The 16757-nt window shown below is 47.1% G+C and overlaps 1 protein-coding gene across 1 annotated transcript in view; it reads right to left on the bottom strand.

Annotated features, from left to right (window-relative positions):
* The window catches only part of LOC136334095 (histone-lysine N-methyltransferase PRDM9-like), a 51231-nt gene extending 51196 nt beyond the window's left edge, over positions 1-35 (bottom strand). Inside the window, exon 1 of the mRNA XM_066273877.1 lies at positions 30-35. The gene's annotated coding sequence lies outside the window, so the exon portion shown is untranslated. The remainder of the gene's footprint in view (positions 1-29) is intronic.
* Positions 36-16757: the final 16722 nt, after the last annotated feature.

Raw genomic sequence — 16757 nt, 5'->3', positions numbered from 1 at the left:
GCCCGCGATTCCCGCCCGCGCGCCGTCACCTTTGCGCAGCAGCGCGTCCAGGTTCCTCTACACGTTGGGGCAGCGCGCTTTCTCCCAGTCGCGCATGGCGGCCACCCCTCCCGGGAGAAGTAGGCACAGACATCCCTGAAGGCGCGGGGGCCTGGGGGGAGACGCGGCCACGTGACCCCGCGTAGCTGCCGGAAGGGACCGCCTCTCCCCCGCTGGGTTCTGGCCGCCCTGCGCTCACCTGCGGCGCCGCCCACACCCTCCCCTCCGCTCCCTCCGCGCCGCTGCGCAGGCTCCCGTGGGCGTCTTGCTCCGACCACCGGGCGCGCCGGCCCTGGCGCGGCTGCACAGGAGAGGGCGCTGAGGCTGACTGCTTGGCCCACGGGGTGCGCGTGTGGGGCCAGCCCCAGGAACGCAAGGACGGGTCAGACTGGGAACTCCAGCCATGTCAGTGACTCCCTTGCTTAAGCCAGCAATTTGGGCTTTAAGCCAGTGGTCTTTGGGCTCAGCCAGCGACCATGGCGTCATGACTATGATCCCGCGCTCAAGCCAGTAAATCTGTGCTCAAGCCGGATGAAATTATTACATTTTCTTGTTCTCTTGAGTTCCTTTATTCAACTCTCAAGTTTATTGAACATCGTTATGACTGTTTGCTTTGAATTCTTTATCTGTTTGATTACCCATCTCCGTTTCATTAGGATATTTCTCCAGAGTTTTTTCCTTGTTTTTTTGGGGGGGGTATATTCTTCTGTCTTTACATTTTGTTTGTCTGTTTTTGTTCCTTTGAGTTGAATGGAACAGTCATCTCGCCCAGTCCTTAAAAAGTTGTCTTTGTTACATTGTGTGTTGAATAGTTTCCCCATGCCGGTTGTCATTGGGGAGAGGTGCATGCAGTGCCTGTCTTGTCACCTGGCCTGAAGAAGTGGGTACTGAATGGGCAGTCAGAGGCGTCTGAGCCTCCTTGCCTTTTAATCTGGGCAGGGCTGCCTGGTGTAAAATGGGCTGCGTGGTGTGTGCCCTGCGTGTCCTGTTTTAATTATCTGTTGTCAGAGCACAGTGTGTGCTGAGTTTCCTGATTGGTTTCTGTGTCTTACCCCCCATTAGATCCACATTTTGTCCTGGTGGGGCAGCCTGGGTGTACACACAGCCTTAATTTGTTCATTCTTCACCTTCTCGGGGCTTGGCAGCCCTGTGCACATGCACAGCATTGCCCCCCTCACTCCACACTGGGCTGCAGGGTTTTGCTAGCTTTGTGCTTTCTTTGGATAGAGCAGCCCGACCAGTGCGAGCAGCAGTGCCCCCCATTCTCTGCACTTTCTCTGATCAGGGAGTCCAGTGTGCAGACCATAGCCCATTTTCCAGCTCCCCGTTTTCCAGGAGGGGTAATGCCAATAGTGACCCACTATCTCTGCACTTTCTCTGGGTTGAATTGTCCTGCAGCTGGTACCAAAGTGTTTTGCTAGCTCTGCACTCTCTCTAGGTGGGGGGCCCCACATTCACATGCAGCTCAGTGGGTGAAGGGTCGCCCTGCCATACCTACCTGCTGGGTCAATATCCGGGAAGAGGAGCTCTCTTTACACCAGCTATGCTGCCCTCATGATTCTGTTTTATTTAGCTCCAGGAAGGTAGCTGGGGATGTGCTGCAGCGCCCTGTGGTTGGCCATAGAGCCTGGATGGAGCTCCCCATCTTCTATCCACATGCCCGGGAGGTGTAAACAGTGGTGCTCACTGGTTTCTTTAGTCCTGAGCTGTTCCTTCACCTCCTGCAGAGCTCTCATGGTTCCTCAGCCTTCTCTATGCATTCTCTCTCTCTCTCTCTCTCTCTCTCTCTCTCTAGTTTGTTGTGCAGAAGCTGTTTAGTTGTTTCTCAGTTGTCTTTCAGGAGGAATTGTTCTAAGCAAAGGGGTACATTGGATGGGTTTTTGAGAGGGTGCAAGCCCAGCGTCCACATGTGCTATTATGTTGGACCCACTGGAGAGTTCTGAAATAGTCTGATATTGGCTGCAGCAACAGGCTTCTGCTCTGATACATTCTTATTCCCCATATTCAAATTTCTATTCAATTTTTGAGACATTGGTTTTCCCTCTGACTTCAACTAGTTGTTGGATCCAGGAGGAGTAGTTTATTTTCACCTTTTCAGCTTTTTTCTCCTGTGAGAATGGGCATGATAACTGCCAAGCTTCTTATTGTATTTATAAAACCAGAAACTGGAAGTCTTGCATTAGTTGCTTTTTATCTCTTGGCTTTGTGTTCCCTATTTGTAAAATAAAGGAACCAGATCACTCCATGGTACCTAAGTTCTCCTCTAGCTCCAGCATTCTGTTCATTCCATAGGCACTGACGTGCGAATGACAGTGCCAATTTGTGACATTTGCTACCATTCTACAGGTTGACCTACAGGTGGACAAAGAGAGGCACATGTTTTTTGAGTCCTCCCTTGATTACGTTTATGAAACGTCCAAGAAATTCAACATTGTAGAGCCAGTAAGTTCCATTTATTTTTTGATGCTCTAAAAATATTTTCTGAATGCTTGGCAAATATGGAGAACTTTTTTTTTATTCATTTTAGAGAAGAGAAAGAAAGAGAGAGAAGGTGGAGAGGAGCAGGAAGCATCAACTCCCATATGTGCCTTGACCAGGCAAGCCCAGGGTTTCAAACCGGCTACCTCAGCATTCCAAGTCAAGGCTTTATCCACTGAGCCCCCACAGGTCAGGCAAATGCAGAGAACTTTTATTGTTAGCTTGGGATCTCAAATATTGTGAATGTGTATAATTGTGATGAATCTCCCTTAGTCCTCCCCCATTTTTTCTCTCTAGCTATGATTGGGTTTTCTCTTTTTTTCTTCCTCTCTTCTTCTTTTTCTCCCTGGATTTCTCTATCACCCTTCTTTTCATCTTGTTTTCCTTCTTTCCTTCATAAAGCCTTTGAAAGCGCCCATCATATACCAGGCACTGTGCTAGGAACTCATGTCCCTGCACTCAATAACTTCCCATTCTACTATTTTTACTTCTGTCTTTTGACTTTTTTTTATTTAAATCTTCTTAATGGCCTGACCTGTGGTGGCACAGTGGATAAAGAGTCAACCTGGAAATGCTGAGGTTGCCGGTTCAAAACCCTGGGCTTGCCTGGTCAAGGCACATATGGGAGTTGATCCTTCCTGCTTCTCCCCCCCTTCTCTAAAATAAATAAATAAAATCTTTAAACACTAATTTTTATTTATTTATTTATTTTTACAGAGGCAGAGATAGACAGGGACAGACAGACAGGAATGGAGAGAGATGAGAAGCATCAATTATTAGTTTTTCGTTGTGACTTCTTAGTTGTTCATTGATTGCTTTCTCATATGTGCCTTGACCACGGGCATTCAGCAGACAGAGTAACCCCTTGCTGGAGCCAGCGACCTTGGGTCCAAGCTGGTGAGCTTTGCTCAAACCACATGAGCCATCGCTCAAGCTGGCGACCTCGGGGTCTCGAACCTGGGTCCTTCCGCATCCCAGTTTGATGCTCTATCCACTGCACCACCACCTGGTCAGGCAATAAATAAAATCTTTAAAAAAAATAAATCTTCTTAATGTATTGTAAAATATGATGTACCTTGATTTGACAAGTATATTGAATTTTAACAACTTTTTTATTATAAAAATGTATTCTTATTGCAGAAATGCTAGAAAAATTATGAGGAAAACAAAACAACAAATTTTCGATACAGAGATATTTAGTGTTAATATTATGACATTTTCTTCCCATATTCTCTGTGTACCTATTGTATTTCTCTATGTATATGTACCCAGGTATATTGGGTGTGTATACATCTGTGTGCATAGATGTTCATTGCACATGAGCATATCTCTCTGTGTCTATATGTGTCTGTCATTTGTGTATATCTGTATATGTATACAAATGACTATTTATTCACTCATTCAATAAAACTTATTGTACTTCTGTTATGTGCCAGGCACTGTGCTCAACACTGGTTGTCTGTAGTGAATAAGACAGATTCACTTTCTGTCTTTATGAATACTATGCTGTCATGGAGTAGACAGAGGGAATGAAAAATATACATAAATAAAATAATTATAAGTTGTGACAAGCACTGGATTTGGCAGTGCAATGCCTTTGGTCCCAGTTTTGATTGATCATGGAGAGGTTCCTTATCTCAGCTTCTCTGAAGGCAGAGCTGAGACCTAAGTCTCGATTCTTCAGCAATGCGTGTTCTCAGCTATAAAACTGAGAAAATTTACAAGTGATGAAACAAAGACCCTGGGAGGTGTTCTGTGACCAAAGGAACCTAGCTTGTGAGTGGTGACCCAGGCTCAGATAAATTCTGGATGCCCAGAGCTTAGGTGGTTTCTCAGTCTGGACTGCTGCCACAGCACAAGAAAAACTGCATGTTAGAAAAGGGGTCACTTTGTGCTAAACTATTAGAAATAGTGTTTATGCCCCTGACTGTCAAGAGCAAAGAAAAGACTTCTGGTGTTGTCACCACAGCAGATTATTTTTTATTTTTTAATTACCTCAGGTTTTCTCTGGTACTTTTTCCCCCCAAAAATACAATGGCTTGCTCTCACCAGAGAGTTCAGTAGGTTAGAGCATCACACGCATACACTAATGTCATAGGTTTGATCCTGGGTCAGGGCACATACAGAAAGAGATTGATGTTTCTGACTATCTGTCTGACTGTCTCCCCCTCTTCCTCTCTCTAACATTAATAATTAAAATTTTAAAAAGGCTCATGACAATCCAAAGTGTCTGCATACATTGCAGTTGTCCCTGGGGCCACCATTCAACCTGGGTGAGAAACACGTGTTGAAAGATCATCCTGGAACCTGAATGATTGTCCTGGGAATGTAGAAACCACACCCCATTAGTGCAGTGAATTAACCTCTGAGTATTGAGGAGTAATCTAGAATGTTATCCATTGATGAATACGTAGGGTCACAGTGTTTTCTGTGTTGTTCTTCCTGTCTCAGTGTGTAATGTTATGGGGGAAATGTTCACATTCTGAGGTTTATAGTCAGGACATGTTGAATGAGTCAGTTCTAGAATGACCGTCTTTTCTGTTTGGTTGAATGTGGAACCTCCCCATCAACTTCCTCAATGGCCAGGTGAGACTGGGAACAAGGAAAAGGTGTAGGGCTCTGAGGAAGCTCAGTTTTCTCATGTAGCCTCTACGAGCAGGTAGTTATTGTCCTCCAGTCCCCCCCATGTGGACCTGGTGAGTGCATGGGGTGGAACAAGAGGGGAAGATGAGGAAATCCAGTCTGTAGCAGAATAGATGTTTTCCCAGCTGTTTAGTACACTTTGGGTGGGGACTCTCTCAGTAGATATGGGCTCTATTTCTGTTCACATGTCAGAATCCAAATGTGAAGTGAGCAATGTGGTCCAGGGGATTCTAGGTAAGTAAAGGGGATGAGGCGAGAGAGAGTGGGGAACAGCCACAGGCAGCTTGTGAGGACCCAAATAAGGTACCCAGACTACTTCTGTGGTATATGCCTCATGTCTCAAATTAGATGAACTATTCCCATGGGGCCACTTTTTGTGAGCCCTTCCTATAGATGCAAAGCAGATTCAGAAGCACACTGTGGTCCCAGTTTATTGAGCATGGTGAGGTCTAATCTCACAGGCTTCCAGGCAGCAGAGCCAAGTCCAGAGCCTAGATGCGTGTTCCAAGCTCCAGAAAGGAGAACTTTTATAAGCGATAGGAGAAAGACCCTGAGAGGTTTGTTCCCTGGATCCACATGTCTGATGTCTGGAGTCCTGGGGTGAGGAGTAAGGTGACACCTGGAGGCAGACTTTCTATCCCATCCAACAAAGAACAGATTATAGAATGCCATCAGACAGGGAGGGTGGTAGAAGTGGGGAGGGCACTCTTAAAGAGATCTGTTGTTGGTTACCATCTGGGAAGGGCCAGGCCACCTCCTCCCTCTCCACCTATCCTATTTCATTTCCTGTCCAAGTTCCACCTCAAACACCACCTCAAGTGAGAACATGGCAAGCTGGATGTGAAGCCAGTGGCTGCGGCCACCATCACAGCCGCCTGGCCCATGCAGGTTCGCATTTGATTCAGACAGTCGGTAATGTAGCAACGGAGCCAAAACTGGTTAACCATTAGCATTAATCCTAGCTTGCACCCGATGGGCAAGTAATACACACAGTGGGCCCCAAAACCCACTCATTCAGTGCTCACAAAGCTACTGACTTATTCGAATTTCCTAGAATCAAAGTTTTCTTGCTCACTAGTGTTATTCACCTCTGTTCCCTATCTCCTTTCTGCACAAACTCTGCACTAACTGGCTTCTCCTTCAGCATTCGCCATCTTGGCTGCTTCTTTTCTCCTCCACGTGGCCTTTATCTGCTCTCTTCTCTAATGCTAATCTCAGGAACTGAGAGGGACAAGTTCCTGGTCTGCCACAGTTTATAGTGTAGAAACCAAAAAATTTAATCCAATATACAAATAAGGAAGTCTGATACAAAGTCACTTATCTGAGGCATAATGGGATTCCTCATGAGAGTGAACTATCCCATATCAAAAAGGGTGGGAAAGGCGTAGTCCCAACACCAAGCCCCAGGCTACAAGGATCTTGCCTGCCCACAGCCCGCCCCCAACACACGTCAATATAATCATGCCCATCCCAAGCAAGAAGGGCAACCAACACCATCACCTGGGCAACGGCCTTCCACATCAGCAGCGCCATCTTTAACAAAGTGAGCATCATATATTTTATCTGCCCAACACTGGACCATCAGTTTATGTGCAGGTATTCTTAAAAATATAAAAACTTTTAAAAAGTACAATATTCAACACACGGCTACAAGGAGTACTTGGATTGCTCGATTTGTCCAGGATACTGTGAGTGCGCAATCTTCTGGCCCATCTTGAATCATTGGTTCTGGACTTTGAACTATGTTAGAATCAGTGTTTAGTTCAAATATCTGTGAAATGGAGATAACAATTGTCCCTATCTCATTCGGCAAATGGGAGCAATAGATAAGGTGTGAGGCATGTGAGGGTCTTAAAATAGGAATTATTACCAGGTCTGGATTCTCATTTAATGCTGTGGGCACTGCCATTGTCTAATTTTTATTTTTTTTCTTTTTCAATGAATCCAGATAGGGGAAGGGGAGAGAGTGAGACAGAAGCATCAATCTGTTCCTGTATGTGCTCCAGCCAAGGATTGAACCAGCCACCTCTGCATCTCAGCACGATGCTCCAACCCACCGGGCCATCCAGCCAGGGCATGTGCTGCTCTGTTTTACACATATTTGGATCAACATCACAGTGGACCTCTCTAGGAAAAAATCCCACAAGTAGGTTTTTGCTGTCACCTCGTGTGTACCTTGAAAATGACAGCTAGGTAAAAGTCACCAGAAAGTTTTTTCCTCTGCTGCAATCTGGGTGCATGTAACCAAAAAACTGTCAACCTACTTCTGCATCACCGAAGTGTCTTTTCCCCTTTTTTCACTTTGAATTTCTTTGCACGCTTCTGTTTTAGGCATGGCCTGGGGCGGAAACAAGGAGAGGCGGGGACAACACCGGGTGGGGTCGGCGTGGGGCGAGGCGTGGGGATGGTGTGGTGCAGTGATAGTTGGGGGCGGGGACTATGAGGGAGCGGTGGGTGGGGCGGCCATGCGCGCAGACGGCCTGAGGCGCAGAAGGCCTGGGGCAAGGCTTACAGCGTGGGGCTGGGGATACAAACGGAGTGAGGGACACCGCGCAGGACGGTGTGGGGTGTGACTGCGAGGGGCGGGGACAGTGGTGGGTGGGACGGGGACAGGGCGTGGCGGAGGATGGTCAGAGGGCATGGGTAGTGGACTGCGCGGGTTGAGGGCAGGGACGGGGCAGTGAAAATGTGGTGCTGGAGGATGCGGGTGGGTCGGGGTTATGACGGCGTAGGGCGTGGACTGCGAGGGGCGGAGACTGCGAGAAGTGGGGAGGTCGGGGCGGAGCTGCGCGGGGCAGGGTGGATGGCGCTGTTCGGGGTGGTGCGGGGCTGGGCTAGCGAGGCACCCGAACAGTGTGGGGCAGGGATGGCGCGGGGTTCCACGGAGCCGGACGTGGACTGCGAGGGCAGGACACTTCCTTGTGGTTGGGTCAGTCCCTGGAAAGGAGCAGCAGCCTCGCCTTAGACAGGAGCTCCCTCCCCAGAGAGGGTACAAATTCCTGAGGAGGGTCTTCCTCCATGGATTTGGTGACCTTCCCAGTAAGGGGGCTGTAAGGCCAGGAGCCGTCATCGTGACCATTCACATGCAGGTTCCCATTGGATTCAGGCAGGCGATAAAGAAATGGCGGAGTCAGAGGATGGGGGGCCATCCTATTTATTGGTGTCTCACCAAGACAGGCAAACCACAAAAGAAGACAAGGGAAAAGCAGAAAACCAGCTCTTCCCATGAAGGGCAAGGGATCAGGGGAGCCCCTGCAATTGTGATAGCAGGAACTGTGTGTCTGAGCTCCTGGTCTGTCCCACTTTATAGTGTAGAAAACCAAAATCCCTTAATCCAATATACAAACAAGGAAGTCTCCGATACAAAGTCACTTATCCAAGGCATAATTAGATTTCTCATGAGAGTGCACCACCCAGATCATACAATCAGTCAAGGGTGTGGGGAAAAGCTTAGTCCCAAAACCAAACCTCAGGCTACAACAACCTGGCCTGCTTATAGCCTGTCCCCCACACCCATTATAAGTCACAAGCGAGCAAACATATATATCATGTTTACAAACTTATTTGACCAACAGGGGCCCTCCCTCTGTAGAGTGGCTCTCGTTCTTTGGAGGGGCGGCATCTCACTGGAGATGTTTCGTAAGGGGAGAGAGCCTCCCCTCCCCCAGGTCTCCCTTGTCAACTTAAACAACGTCCAGACCTGTAGAATATTTATGAGTTTATTTTAGCCAAACTGTTGACAATTGCTGGTAATCAAAGTCTCAGCAATTGAAAAAATGATCTGGAAAATGGCGTTTTGCCCAGTGTTTTGTACAACAGAATCGAAGTTGAAGACGTGGGGGTTACATGAAATTGATTGGTGATAGATTAGGGAGGCCAAGAAGGAGAATGCAAACTGGGGAAATCTGTGGGACTGATTAAAAGTAAAAATGTATATACTGAAATTTCTTTTACATGGGCAGGAATAAGATAGTTAACAATGACCGTGATAATAACAACAGTGTGGGTGGTTGGCTTCTGCTCTGCTGATCTGCTTGCTCTGAGGACTGCAGGAAAAAATTACCCTTACGTTTCAAAGGCGTGCTATTGTTAGATAGGATAGACAGGCATCAGCGCAGAAAAGTGAAGACGAAACAGAGGGGGTTTTGTCTCACTTATTGAAGGGGAGGTCAGCGATCACAGGGTTACCCTGCAGCCGGGAGGTTGGTCCACAGTTGAAAGTGAACTGAAAGGGTCCATTGCAAGGGCAGTGGAAGAGTCCGTGGGAAAGCAGGGCCCACCGACTTTAGCGAGTCTTTATGGGTGGGTGTGATCCGCCAAGCAGTGTCGGGTGGTCTCTGCCGACACTCCATGGCCAGTGAACAACTTGGTTGCATCCGTTGAAAAAAACCCAAAACTGTCCGCCTGTGGTGTCAGGAAATGTTATTCAGATTACCTGTCCTTTCCCGTGTGTCCCGGGTGTGCGGAGTGTGGCAGTGCTGTTGAGTTTGTGAGGGAGAGGTTTAGTAGTGTGAATCCAAGGGAGATGGAGTCAGCGTTCATCCTTTCTATGACTGAACACAGAGGGAAGGAAGGGTGTCCCCCAGACTGGGTCCCTGAGGCTCTGAGGAGAAGAGGAGCCCCGCGATGGGAGGTCTGACAGAGGAGCAGTGAAGTGACGTGCAAATCTGTCCTGAGAGGGCTCGGACGTAGGGTTGCAGTGACCTAGCACGGTGGAAGCTTTCTAAAATCCAGGGATGTTGGTTATTGCTGTGTCTAGTGAGTTGGGTTCCTGGTAGAGGGAGGGGAACAAAGTAGCCCATGGGGAAGCTGAGGCCATTCGAGCAGGGGGCTGGAGTGTATTAGTATTAAGGAAGGGAGAGGGTTAGGGTCATGGATAAGTGGAGGGGTCATTGGGTCACAGCTCACCCGACTGTCCCATAGCTTTCCTCTGAGTGTGCTGGGGTCCTGCCCCAGGGTGGATCCAGGGGTCCCCGCAGGAAGAGACAGCATCAGCCAGTGAGAAACGAGTGAGAGAGCCGAATTCTTTAGCATTCACTGCCAGGCATCTCTGCCAATGGCTAGTATAGCTTTATTTTTATACACTAAGTTATAATTACATGGTATGTGGAATATATTGATAAACAGTTATTTTTGCTTTAATATGAGTAAAAATTTCAGGAAAAGGTTAGTATATTTTTTAAGCTTTGAATCAGGTGGTAAGTCATTAAGAACAGTTATACAATAACTTGAGCAGCAGCAACAACAATATTGGCACAAACTTCTAAAAAGACTCTGTTGATTCTATTTTACTTAGCTACCTATTGTCTAGTAAAAGCTATGTTTGTCTACTATTTTTCACCTATTAGTAACTCCAACTATTACTCCCAGAACGTTCCACTATCTGAAGGCTAGGTATGTAAGAAGCTATGTGAGAGGAAATTTTTTCTATTCTTTTATAATGAGTAATGGACTGGGGGGTTAAGTAATGGATTGGGTTTAGGCTGAAAGGTGCTTTTGTGTTTAGTCTCTGAATTCTACCTATTCATAAGTCATAATGTAGATTTTTCTAATAGGATTTTAGGAGGGAGTTATTCCATAGATCTAGCCCCTTTTGGGGGATATCATAGCCAGCCTCCTAGGTCTATGGGCCTAGGTAAAGGTGTTTATAGGCTTTTCTGTGGAATTTACACCCTCTGTCTCACTTCCAGAGAAATTACTGCAAATCTGCAGGGAAAGTATGGTGCTATTCTCCCTGTGCCATAAAGGATAGCATACACACACCCCAGAGAAAAAGGGGGGGGAATAAAAGGCCAAATTAATTCAAGAAGTTAAAGGGGGAAGAATCATTGCGCCTCTCCTTTTGCTGTGACTGTGTCAACCAGCAGTTGCTGATTGGCTTCTGAAATGAGTGTATTCTTGTGGGTACATGGTGGGTTGTGAAGAGGTCAAAGTGGAGGCGATGCAGCTCACCATGGGTCTCCTTTGCCTTGGAGACTCATTGTCATGGGTGCCGGGAGGAGAGAGTGGAGTAAAGGGAGGTGAAGGTGGTTTCAGGTAAGTAAGAGTGAAGGAGAGGGAATAGGGATTGGAGACGGAGCTGAGGGTTTCTTAAGGCAGACTTTCTGCAATGGGTAGTGGCTGCTCGGTATGTTAGAAAGAAGTGTTCAGAGAGAGCCTGCTCGTGCATTTTCTGTGAAAGAAAATTTATTTCATGTCTCATGGTCGTTGTGATGGAAGAAATAGAATTTCTCCCCTCAGTGAGCTTTGAATGTAGAAACAGGGAATCCTTCAGTGGCAAAGTTAGGTTACTTTTGTAATAAAAAACGTGCCATGGATTAGGATGAGAAGGCTGTGAGGGGAGAGAAGCATCGTGCCATTTACTTTCTGTGATTTTTCCCTTCTGTGTTCCGAGGTTTTCTGTCAGCTGTGGTCTGTGTTTGGTTGGAGCCCACTGAGTAGATGCTTTCCGCCGGCCCCGTCTGTGAGGGCGCACAGTGTGCACATGAAGACAGATATGTCATGTCGCAGGAGGTGCCCATTGGTGTTCTTAGAACGGGTTCTTAGTCTAAGTTGGGTGACATAGCTCTCTGAGGATGAAAGTGTGTTGGACTCTGAAAAAACCTTACATGTAAATGGGGGCTCTTACCTTTAGTTATGAAGCTATGGAGTCTTCAGGGAGGTCGTTCACTTTCGTTTGGGGGGAATGGTGCCCTTTTGTGGAGTCTTCAGTTGTCAGCCTAGGGGGATGCGTTCCCGCCAGTCCGACTGGGGCCCACGGTTCCCGCTGGCGTCGTAGACCCGTCGCGGAAACTTCGCGGTGGAGTCGGGGGTGTCCAGGGCGTCCCTGTGGGGGGAGAGAAGCGAGGAAGGGTTTAGGTCGGAGGGGGGGAGGTCCCGGGGGAGTCTGTGGGGGCCGCAGTGGCCGAGTGGGGGAGTCACAGGGAAGGGAGCTCGGAGACGGGGTCAGGGTGGAGTCCGGAGCGCAGGTCCTGTGGGAAGGGACAGGGTGCGGAGGGGAGGGTGGGGAGGGAGGAGAGGAGAGGCACCAGCGCAGTCCGTGAGTGTTCCCGGGAAGCAGCGGTGTGTGGGCTGTGAGGAGTATTCTTACTGGGCTGGGTCATGGGGGTGTCTCTTAGGCTGGAGTCTCATAGAGTATTGAAATGAGGTAGCCCTGGGGAGGCTGTTCTCAGCTGCTTGTTCCGCGGGATTGATTATGAAATGGCATCTCTGATGCTGTCTGTGGGGATAGGGCATTGTGTATTTCGATGTCCACTGTGGGTTTTTTTTCTGTTTACCTGTTTTCAAAAGTTTCCCCAGTGTGCATGTCAAGAGAGGATCCTCAGTTTGATGCCCTGTGGCTGCATTCCCATAGTGAGTCTTAGGGGTTTGAGGACCTATTTGCTGTGCAGTGGTGCCTCCATGTCTGATGGTGCGATGACGACATGATTCCTGGGTCACTGGTCACTGCAATCTGTCTCTACGTCACATAGAAAGGAGAACTTGAGAAGGCTGCACCTAAGGTCTAGGATGGATCCTGGGAGCCAGGGTGAGGGTAGGCCACTGGGATTCAGATCTCGAGAGTGAGAGATTGTCTTCCAGGTGGGTTATTTCATGTCCTGGAAATGGAGGAGGAAGCAAGGTGGAGATCATAAGGGGCTGGGAGAGAGCAGTGAGGATTGCTGGAGTGAATGGTTCATGAGCTTGGGACTCTCAGGAGGATTTTCTTTTCTTTTTTAATTTATTTATTAAATTTAATGCAGTGACATTGATAAATCAGGGTACATATGTTGAGAGAAAACATCTCTAGATTATTTTGACATTTGATTGTGCTGTATACCACTCCCCCAAAGTTAAATTGTCTTCTGTCACCTTCTATCTGGTTTTCTTTGTGCCCCTCCCCTCCCCCACCCCCCACCCCCCACCCCTGTTGCCATCACATTCTTGTTCATGTCTCTGAGTCTCATTTTTATGTCCCTTCTATGTATGGATTCATATAGTTCTTAATTTTTTTTCTGATTTACTTATTTCACTCTGTATAATGTTATCAAGGTCCATCCATGTTATTGTAAATGATCCAATGTCATCATTTCTTATGGCTGAGTAGTATTCCATAGTATATATATACCAAAGCTTTTTAATCCACTCGTCCTCTGACAGACACTTGGGCTGTTTCCAGATCTTCGCTATTGTGAACAATGCTGCCACAAACATGGGGGTGCATTTCTCCTTTTGGAGCTGTTCTATGGTGTCCTTGGGGTATATTTCAGGAGGATTTTCTTTTTTTTTTTTAGACATTTTATTTATTTTTTTATGTGTTTTATTTTATTTTATTTTTTTTATTTACAGGGACAGTGAGAGAGTCAGAGAGAGGGATAGATGGGGACAGACAGACAGGAACAAAGAGAGATGAGAAGCATCAATCATCAGTTTTTCATTGTGGCACCTTAGTTGTTCATTGATTGCTTTCTCATATGTGCCTTGACCATGGGGGCTACAGCAGACTGAGTAACCCCTTGCTTGAGCCAGCGACCTTGGGCTCAATCTGGTGAGTTTGCTCAAGCCAGATGAGCCCGCGCTAAAGCTGGCAATCTTGGGGTCTCGAACCTGGGTCCTCCGCATCCCAGTCCGATGCTCTATCCACTGTGCAACTGCCTGGTCAGGCGAGGATTTTCTTAGGTGCTTTCTATTGCATTCCCATCAGTGACGATGGGGCTTGGTTATGGGGAGGATAGCTAATTCATTTAGGAAATTGTATGTCTGGGGCCTGGCTGCCTACTTCTATTGACAGATTTTGAAGGTCGGCATCCCATGAAGGAGAGACTATTTGCTGTCGACACCGTTTTTGTGTGCACAGTGAAGCATTGCTGGCACCTGCCTGTGATACTTTATTTCTTTCAGGATGTTCTCTGTTCAAGTGACCATGGTTGGCGTTAGGCAAGTGTATGCTTTCTCAAGCCTTGTGTTTGGGTGGCACACAGTAGTCATGTATTTAGGTTTGATATCTCTGTTGCCATGTGTGTGCTTTTTGGGGGACTGTTGTGAGGCAAGGTGTATGTGAGAACACAACAGTACAGTGCTTTGTGCCTGTTTTTTGGGGCCTTCACTGGTTTCTGTTGCTGTGTCTGCACCTGGTGTCTGTCCCCCATCCCCACCCTGTTTTTGTTCATAGGGTTTGGTGCTGCAATGCACATGGAGAGTGGTGATGCAGGACTTTCTGTGATTTGAATATTCATTTTGAGTCTTGAAGATGCTGTCAGAGCCCATTTTGTGTATTAAATAAATACGCCCTCACCCCAGGCTTCATGTTTGGATGAATCCTGTTCTCTCCAGTCAGAATCAGCCCCATTGAGTGTCTGACTGTGGGGTTTTCCTAATTTGTGGAGACTGGATTCTGTTGGAGAGGAGCGTGTGGGCCTTTGCCCCTGTGAACCATCCTGAGGTGATGCTGAGAGCTGGGAGGATCCAGAGAGGTGTGTGTGCCTCGGGGGCACTTGAAGAGTTCAGTGCTTTTACCTATGTACTGGTATTTTAAGGTTGTTGCTCTGGGTGGAATGTAGGTGGAAGACTTCATGAGTAAAAATAGGAATTTATCAAAGTATTCAGTTGTTTGGTGGTTCACATAGGCTTTTGAATTGAATGCAGAGTGTTTGACTGAGAGGGACTAGGCTGACAGCGGAGCTATTCAAACTGCGTGGACCCTGAGCCAGCGTGTGTGCTTGCAACGCTGTGATTCCTGTAGGAGGCATGTGGTGGAACCTTGAAGATGACATTTCAGGGTAGAACAGGTGTCTCCTAGGTTGGATCTCTTGCTCGTTCTTTTTACGCAGTTTTCTATTCCAGGGGTGAGCTTGGGAGGGAAGGAGAAGTTGTAGGTCCTCTAAGAGGTGTAGGGTTAGCCATACAGGCTGCTAGGCCAAGGAATGAAAAATTCCTTCAAGTTGTTCCAGGGGAAAGAAAGACATGGACTGTATAGGTGATGAGTTGAGAGATTTTTTGAGTACACATGGGGTACATTGATATTGTAGAGATCACAGTGCTCATGGTGAGGGTCTCCGTGATTCTAGAGTGAGGGTACATTTCCCTCGTTTTAGGAAGGAAGGAAACCTTTTTTTAGGAAGAATTGTTACCTTGCTTCTGTGTCATTTTGACCATTAGGTGGGTTGTTCCTGAGGTTTCCTGATGGCCATGAGATGAGGAATGATATGTATTGATGTGATTATGAGTACGTATTTATACTTGGTGTCCTCAGGTGTGCGGGGTTTCGGTACTTACTGGGAAATTGAACTTGCTGGTGACAGTGCTCTGTGTTCTTTCTGTGGATGCTTCTGTTAGATTCAGGGAGTACTGACATGCTGGGGCTGCCAAGAGTGTACAAGGTCCCTGTGACACTGAAAACAAAGAGTTCAGCAACATCCTGCATTGAGTCAGAGACCCTTATCAGAAGTTTATGTTTGAAATTCTCCACTGAGCAATACCCCCCCCCCGTAACTGCGCACGACCTCCCTAGCCAATGACTAACAGCCACATCAGCTTCTGTATGATGCTTGCTCATCCTAGACAGCCACCCTATAAAAAGGAGCCATTTTAGAAGCTCGGGGCTGCAGTCCCTGTGCAGGTTTGGGGGGCTGCAGTGCTCCCTTGCATGGGTTGCCTGCAGTCCCTGTGCAGGTCTGCAATAAAACTTATAAAATTTACTTTGTGTCTGCTGTGGCCTATCTCGCCGGGATGTAACACTTCCTACCTGGAGGTCTATTATGTTGCCTTGTGAACTTATGGTATGGTTGGATATTGCAGCATATTAAGTTTTTCTTTCTGTGTGTATTGATTGGTTTTATAGATATATGTTTCAGGTGTCTACCAATGTTTTCAGTTATGGATTTCTAGTATAGTCCATAAGGAATTCACATGGGTGGTGGATATTGTCCTGCGTGATCACAATGGTTTTCCTGTGGGGTGATCATTCGGTGTGTCATGGTAGGATTTCTTTTCATCTTTGGACCTGTAATGAAATATCTGTGGTTGGTCTTTCTCATTCTTCATATTCCATCCCTTCATCAGTTCCAGGGTGGTCTGAATAGTATGGCTTTCCAGTGGAATGTGTGTCTGCTTAGCTTAAAGGGGTTTTGTCTGTTGGCTTGAATGTTTTGAAGACATTTTAAATAATGTTTGTCTTTAAATGTGAAAATAAGCTATCTCTGTTTTAAATGTTGGTGAAGTCTAGATTCACAAACTGGTGAATGAATGAAAAGTTTTGTAAAATATCATGGCTGATAGATATGTAAATTCCGAACTGCCCTCTTGATGTTCCGCTTATCTGTCAGACCTCACCCTTACTGGACTATTGCCCCTGAGACAGAGGAATTCCAAAAAGCTGACAAGTTGCCCCAAGGAGGGGCTCCGGACACACCAGGACTTTTGATTCAACACCCACATGCTCCAAGCCCCCAAGGAGGAGCATTCTGGACATACCAGGACTTTTGTCTCAGTATCCCCTCAGGCTCTCCCAAACACTATATAACAGGGGTCCCCAAACTACAGCCCATGGGCCACATGCGGCCCCCTGAGGCCATTTATCCGGCCCTGCCGCACTTCCGGAAGGGGTACCTCTTTCATTG

Source organism: Saccopteryx bilineata, chromosome 4 (genome assembly GCF_036850765.1).
Source record: "Saccopteryx bilineata isolate mSacBil1 chromosome 4, mSacBil1_pri_phased_curated, whole genome shotgun sequence".
Taxonomy (NCBI): Eukaryota; Metazoa; Chordata; class Mammalia; order Chiroptera; family Emballonuridae; genus Saccopteryx; species Saccopteryx bilineata.
The sequence above is the reverse complement of the archived record's forward strand: the minus strand, read 5'-3'. Positions and strand labels throughout refer to the sequence as shown.